Below are 8,299 nucleotides of genomic sequence, written 5' to 3' on the forward strand. Positions count from 1 at the left end.
CAGATCTCTTTAAACTCTCTTGATTAAACACTCAAATATAGATATTTCTCTTCTTAATGGAGTCTTTCACAAAAGAGGCAAGAGACGAAGGGAATAAAACTTAATTCTCTCCCAAAAAACCCTAAAAAGTATTTATACTTTCTTAAAAACGAACCGGGTCAGCCCGGAACAAACCGGGTCCTGACCCGGCTTTAATGGATAAAGTGGGAATTACTGCGGGTTGGTCCAGTATGTCCCAGGTCGCACACCTAAGTCGCAGTAGATGAAGACTTGTCTTGTGAAGCCTGAATCGCCTTGTCTTAGCCGCACGCCTAAGTAGGAGTGTTTTGCGAGTGTTGCTGCGGCTTGGTCTCCTTCCTCTCCAACTCGCAGGGCTAAGGCGGTTTCTGGGGAATGTACAAACTGTGCGGGTTGGTCTCTATTGCACCTAGGTCGCAGGCTCAAGTCGGAGTGATTTGCGAGTGATCGTGCGGCATAGTTCCAGGCGCGGCTAACTCGCATGCCTAAGTCGCACGATTGTGGACTTAGCATTTCTCTTGCTCGGGAGCTTCAGATCTCTTCCAGTGATAGTTTATCCGCACATTTCAACTCGCAGCATCAGCATTCAGGCGTTCATCTTCAGGCCTGCGGGTTAACCAAGTCGCAAGACCATCTCGCAGCATCCAGAGCAGCTTAGACCACTTCGCATTCCGGAGAGTGTAACTCCTATGAGACTTGTCCGAATTGAATGATTTTGGTTGCAGAAGACAGAGGACTCATTTATCTCCAACTTTGGTGAAGGAAGCTTCGGTGCTTGGGAAGTTTAAGGCTTCCTGGAGGGCACATCTTTGCAGTGCATGTAACGACCAGAGAGAGGCGTCTAGACATGTGTCCATTCCGGAGACCGTATCTTCCTGCTCATAGATCCGAATTGAATGCTCTTGGACTTTCTGGAAAGAAGACTCAAATGTCTCTGATTCTCATGAAGGACCCGGAAACTGAATCGGCCTGTAAGTGCACCGCCCTTCGCATCCTTCAGAACTGATCTGCTCGGTCCGGAATACCTGCGAGATAGGGGTTCCTTCCGACGAGCTTATCTCTCTGATCACGCGTCCGAATTCCACGATTCCACTTGCTATGAGACCGTGATGCAATGCTCTCCAACTTATATGAAGCACCCGCCGTCTGAATCGGACCGGAAGGTTCCCCGGACAGGCGATATCTGAGACATGTTTGCACCCGGAGATTTTGGCCGATACACTTCATTCGTGGTACATGAAAATGGCCGGTAAAGCTTCCCGCGGTACATGAAAATGGCCGGTAAAACCTTCCTGGCCAGCGAGAATGGCCGATAACCTCCATAGACCCAATTTTTCCACTTTTTGAAGCTTTTCTCACCATTCCACTTCCTGGATTCATCTTTTCAGCTCCAAATTCACCTGATAGACACTCAAAACATGCAAAGACTCATTGGGACCTAATGCATCTCCTAAGTTCTAAAACAAACCCTAAGGACCTAAAATGCATGAAATAAAACATGATTTGGAATGATTTATGCAACCTAAATGATGCAAATTATGAACATATCAACTCCCCCACACTTGTCCTTTGCTTGTCCTCAAGCAAAAAGAGCAAATGAGAGAAAGAGGTTGTATGCAATGGGAGTTCACATTTTCTTTTTGAGAGAAGTGATCACAATGAGAATTCAAGTTCATGCTCAATTATGCAATGCAAAGTCATACTCAGATATATATCAACTCAGTAAGGAATCTCCACAAGTTCTTCTCTCTCAACTCTTTCACATTCATTAAGCTTTTATCAGGTGGATCTCATGATGCAAGGTTTAAACAAGCTGGCTTGGCTAGGGAGAGGCTGTGAGATTAAAATGATCTCATCAGTGTTCAAGTGGGTTAAATGCAGCAAAGGGATCTCTCTATGAATGATCAAACTTTGGCAGAATGCTAAAGGTAAAAAGCAACCTATGCATACAAGGGCAAAGACTCATCACACCCCACCCTCTACTCAAAGCTTCCTCACTTGCTCAAAAATCCTCACTTTTCACTCTCATTTTCCTCTCACTAGGGGATTTACTTTTCACTTTTCCTTTCAAGTCTTGGAACTCAAACTTTACACAGCTCTTTTTCTTTTACAACTTCTAGCCTCTTCTTTCTTTCTTAACAAAACATTTGAGCCTTTTGGCTTCTTTTCTTCCTTTTTTACTTAGAGGCTAGACTCTTTCTTTTCAACAAACCAGAGCTCACTTTCTCAAAACACCAAGACTGATTTCTTTTTCTTTCATTCCCCTAGCTATTTTCACTCTCTCTTTCCCACTCATCTCACCTTTTTCCACTCACCAAAAAGTCTTTTCCCCCACACTTATTCCTCGCCAAAACTCTCAGTTCCTTGATGTTGGAACACAGCACTCAATCAGACCTGCCCTTGTCGCTCTAAACCTAACACTTTCTGCTAAGTTTGATCCAAGGTGGCCTTCCAATTCACACACAAACATTGGCTTAAAAGAAGGATGGGTTCAAGGTATGGGAACTGATCCATGATGTGGATTCAGCTACTTGAGCTAAGGAAAAGAGTGGTAAAAACAGTGGTTCTAGCTCAAGTATGTATATTGGTATCCACAAGCTTTTTCAAACAATGCATCACAAGATATTTTCAAGTCAAGTTCAAGGTTCCCACTTAATTAGAGTTGAGTTCAATTCAAACTTGCTTCTCAGATTCAAATCATTTCAGACTTTGCAAGCACAGAAAAAGATTCACAAGCATATTCAATTCAAGTTTTCAAAGTGATGTACTCTCTAGAAAACCTATCATTACTCCTTGCAAGATGCAACCTATATGCAAATGCAATCTAGACTCAATCCTAAAAATGAGAATGCAACTACATGATCATTTTTTTTTGTGTAAATTTTTCAGATTTTTTTCCATTTTTTTGGTTTTTATATCATTTAGATGAATATGCAACTAGAATGTGACTCAAGACTCAAAGTGTAAAATAAGAAAATAGAAAACATGATTAGTAAAGGATAAAACTCCTCCCCCACACTTAAATAACACAGTCCCTTGTGTTATAAAAGTATGAGAAAGAAGTGAAACCAAAGCAAACAGGCAAAATGCAAAAGAAAAAGAAAGTCTACATGCTATTTACAAGGTTTTGAGTGTTACCTAGTGGCTGTTGAAATCAGACCCCAATGAGTAGGAGGGGTTCGATGTGTGGCCTGACGGTGTTTCCCAAGAATGGTGGCTGGCCTCATCAGTCCCGTCGTCAAGATCTACCCAAGTGGTTCCATATGTGACCAAGGCTGTGCAGTTCATGGAACTCTCCCCAACTTCCTCTCTGTTCCTTGGTGAAACCGGTGCTGGAGCCCCACCTTTGCAAGGGTTTTCAAGCTTCTTGATCCTCTTCTTCATCTCCTTGATGCATTTGGCCATCTTGTGGATGGTTTTGTCTTGGTACTTGCACCATTGTTGGAGAATACCAATCTTCTGTTGAGCTCTGAACCCTGAAGTGCCTGGTTCCTCCCAGTTGTAATCATCAAAGTGATATCTGTTTCCACCAAAACGTTTTTGAGGTGGAGGCAGATCATCATCTTGAGCACCAGCTGCACTTGTGGTAGCATCTTCAGCGGTTGCTTTCTTTCCTTTGGAGGCTTCTTCTCTGCAAGCTTGCTTGTATGTGAGGATTGGTGGATCAGTTTGGACATTGTACAGATCTTCCTTCAGCAAGAAGAAGTGAATGTTCCTTTTAACTTGGACTGTGGTGATGGAGGGATTGGGTAGGAGAACTTGGGCTGGCTCACTGATGAGTGTCTTGAAGTTGTAGACTACCTTGGTACCCACTCTTCCTTGGAGGAAGCCAATCCTACACAAATGTGCTTCATTAATCAGATCAAACTTTGCCTTGTTCTCCTTGAATCTGTACCCCATGGCTTTCAAGATCTTTGTTACCACCCATCCATGGGTCAGCTTTGCATCTTGCTTTGTAGAACCCCACATGCACTTTTTGTAGAACATCAAAGACCTTGCTAATTGAGATGCAAGGCAAAGTGGGTATTCGCCATCTTCATGTGTTGGCATCAGCGGTCTCAGCCCTACACCAAGAAGCATCAGATCTCCTTTGTGAACTCTTCCAACATCAATCTTGAAGTAGAAGCTGTGAGAGAGAATCTTGTGTACATATCTCAGAACTGGATTCCTTATCCAAGAGGCCTTAGCTGTTCCAGCTGTGTACTTCCCAGAAGCAATTGATCTCCATAGAAGTTGGATCTCATCTTTTCTGAGATTGACCTGGTTGGAGAGAAGTTCATTTCTAGGTGCTGAAAACCCAAAGATCTTATTCAATTCTCTGAATGACACTGAATACTCCTTCCCTTTCACAGTAAACTCCACATGTCCAAGCCCATCTCCTTGAATGATTCTTGAATCCCTTGGGTAGTAAATGAAAGCTTCAAGGGAGGCCAAGAACTCTTGGGACTCTTGCTCATAAGCGATTTCTCTCATCTCCAAAAGTGACTCAACACCCATGTTCCCAAGCAAAGTCTTGACATCTTCATAGAGGCCAATCTTCTTCAGAAAGTCCAAATCAGGGAATCTCCCTTGCTGGATCTCTATCTGCTGAAACTTAGCCAGATAATCAAGTGTTTCTGGTTCAGTTTTCTTGAACTTCTTTGATCCCTCTTCAATGGTGCCTTGGGAACCACCAGCTGAGCTGCTGGAGTCACTTTCAGTCTGTTCACTCTCAGATACCACAGCCAACTGTTTCCCCTTTTTCTTGGAACCAGAAGCAACCACCAAAGCTCTTCCTTCAGGCCTTGTCCTTTTTGGCGCTGGATCACACTTTCCTTGCTTTGTGGTATTCTTTGCACCTTGACCTTTGTCTCTTGGCTTTGAAGTTCCTGAGACCAAACCTTTGCCTTTTGATGCAGGACCCTTCTTCTTGGCCAAAGAGTTGGTTCTTTCAGTCATCTTCTTCTTGGCCAAAGAGTATTCTCAAAAATATTGTTAGTACAAGGATAAGCCTCACAAAAGTCTTCAAAATTTTGAAAAAAATTGTTGCAAGAATCGATATCAACAGCACATGAACAAGTTTCTCAAGCTAAGAATCAATCAAATAAATTCATAGCAATGCAAAAACAAGAGTGCAACGCAGGGACTCAGCAAGAAACCAATTCATCTCTTTAAAAAAAATCGATTTCTTTCATGAATTACTTGCAACAATTTTCAAAATTCAAGAACAAGTAATTACCAACAAAGTGCTCTGTTTTCCAAGACTATCTAGCACCCTAGCATTTATAAAAATAATCCCAAGGTCTAAAACAACCTATCAAAATCGATTCCACACCTTAAAGTTCAAAAATCACCATTGAAGAACATGGAAAGAGATGACTTTTAACAGGATGGAATACCTTGGGATTCAGATGCAACGAGTTCGAAATGCAATCAGGATGATGTTAACAACTCAAAAACGAGCTCAGAGCACTTTGAATCAACAATTTTGGTGGAGAAATGAGAGAGATATGGTGAAAACAATGGAGAGAAATGAGAGAGAGAGTTGCAAACTCGGGTTTGTTGTGAGAAAGAGAGAGTGTGGGACAGGGTGAAGCCTTTGGACTGGTGGTCAATAGATCTATTTTGACCAGTCAAGGCTTTGACCCGTCCTTTTCTCATTGACCGGCCTTCTTCTCTCTTTTGTGCGTCCAGGAACCGTCAGGATCGAGCCGTGTGATCGTCTCGGTGCAGAACCGGATATATTTTTGTGCTACCTGGTAATCCTCTGTCTAACCTGCACAACCATCCCGCAGCCTTTGGTACTTAGGCATTCTGGCCGTTCCTCTTTTTGCTGCGGCTTGGTCTTCATATTCCCAGCTAGCACAGCTGACCCGGAGTAAATTGAGAGTGCATGTGCGACTTGGTTTCCTATGTTCCCAGGTAGCACAACTATGCCGCAGACTTTTGGACTTAAACAAAACGGCCTTTCTTTTCCTGCTGCGACCTGATGTTCATGTTCCCTGCTAGCACGCTCATCTTGGAGTAAATTCCGAGTATATGTGCGGGTTGGTCTTCTTTACTCCCAGGTAGCACGCCTAACTCGCAGGTTTTGGGACTTAAACTCTTTGGCCTCCCTTCTTTTTGTGCGGCCTGGAACCCTTACTTCTAACCTGCAGCACCAGCTAGCACAGTTTTGGACTTAGGCGTTTTGGACTCCTTCTGTTTAGTGCGGCCTGGCCTTCTTCTTTCCAGGTAGCACGACCATCTCGGAGTGAATTGCGAATGATCGTGCGACTTAGCCTCCTTGGGTTTCAGGCCGCAGCACCAGGTCGCACAGTTTAGCACTTAGAACTCTCGGCCTTCTTCTTTCTGGTGCGGCTCAGCTTCCATGCTTCTAGGTCGCACACTCAAGCCGGAGTAAATTCCGAATAGATGTGCGGCCTAGCTTCCTCTCTTCTGACCCGCACTCCCAAGCCGCAGTAACTGGGACTTAAACATGTCGGGCTTCTCATGGTTTCGTGCGGCCAGGGTCCTTTAACACCAGGTAGCACGCCCAGGCCGGAGTAAATCGCGAGTCTTGCTGCGGCCTGGGCTCTTCATGCACTAACCCGCACACCTAGGTAGCACTGAGGCGTTCTTCAAGTTTTTTCTGGCTTTAAACAGTCCTCTCAGCTCTCTCACATGCTCCATTCCATTCATCACAAGCTAATGTTCTCCAAGGATCACCTAGTACTTGAGACCAACTCACAAAACCCATCAAAAAGTTCTAAAACATAAAGGAAAAGAGAAGAAATCAAAAGAACTATGTACAAAGATAAGCTTGGGGTGTCTCCCAAGAGCACTTTGTTTAAAGTCTCTAAGTTTGACTTTGAGAACCTGTTTAACAGGCTGGTGGATCAAGAAGAGGAACTGTTGTAGCTTCCTCTTTCCCTTGTGAAACTAAGTAATGCTTGATTCTCTGTCCATTCACCACGAATTCCTGACCATTCTTTCCTTCCAAGACAATGGCACCATAAGGCCTCACTTCAAGAACTTTGAAAGGTCCAGACCACCTAGACTTAAGCTTTCCTGGAAACAACTTAAGTCTAGAGTTGAATAGCAACACCAAATCACCATTCTTGAACTCTCTTTTCAGAATCTTTTGGTCATGCAGGACCTTGGTCTTCTCCTTATAGATCTTTGAGCTTTCAAAAGCCTCAAGCCTAATCTCCTCAAGTTCATGAAGTTGCATGATCCTTTTCTCTTGAGCTGTCTTGATATCAAAGTTCAACAACTTCACAGCCCACATGGCCTTGTATTCCAGCTCAACAGTAAGGTGGCAGCTCTTCCCATATAGCAAACTGAATGGTGATGTTCCAATTGGAGTTTTAAAGGCAGTCATGTAAGCCCACAATGCATCATCTACCCTTTTGCTCCAATCTTTTCTGCTTGAGCTAACAGTCCTCTCAAGAATGGCTTTGATCTGTTTGTTGGATACTTCAACCTGGCCACTAGTTTGAGGATGATATGGAGTAGCTATCTTGTGTTTAACTCCATGCTTCCTCAATAAACCTTCTAGAGTCTTGTTCACAAAATGGGATCCTCCATCAGAGATGACAACCCTTGGAACTCCAAACCTTGGGAAGATGATGCTCTTGAACAGCTTCACTACAACCTTGGAATCATTGGTAGGGGAAGCAATGGCCTCAACCCATTTGGACACATAGTCCACAGCAACAAGTATGTACTGATTCCCATAGGATGAAATGAAGGGCCCCATAAAGTCAATCCCCCAGCAATCAAAGATCTCAACTTCCAGAATGGGGTTTTGAGGCATCTCACTTCTCTTAGATATGTTCCCATGCCTCTGACAGGCATCACATGCTGAAACCACCAACTGGGCATCTTTGAACATTGTAGACCACCAAAACCCACTTTGAAGAACCTTTGCCACAGTTTTGAATGCCCCCATGTGACCTCCAAAAGCAGAACCATGACATTCTTGCAACACAGGTTGCATCTCCTCTTCAGCAAGACACCTTCTGTACAGCTGATCCTTGTTCAGAACATAGAGGTAGGGCTCATCCCAATGGTATCTCTGGACATCTCTGAAGAACTTTTTCCTCTTGTAAGCATCCAATTCAGGAGGCTCCACCCCACATGCAAGATAGTTCACTATGTCTGCAAACCAAGGCATCCTCCTTTCTTGAATGCTCTCTACTTCCTCAAACTCCAAGTAGGAATGGAGCACCATCAGAGACTCTTCAGGCAAAGCATCATCTATGGGGACTTTTTCTTCAATCCTCAGCCTTGAGAGATGGTCTGCAGCCCCATTCTCAAT

This window comes from Eutrema salsugineum, unplaced genomic scaffold, assembly GCF_000478725.1.
Source record: "Eutrema salsugineum unplaced genomic scaffold, Eutsalg1_0 scaffold_3, whole genome shotgun sequence".
Lineage (NCBI taxonomy): Eukaryota > Viridiplantae > Streptophyta > Magnoliopsida > Brassicales > Brassicaceae > Eutrema > Eutrema salsugineum.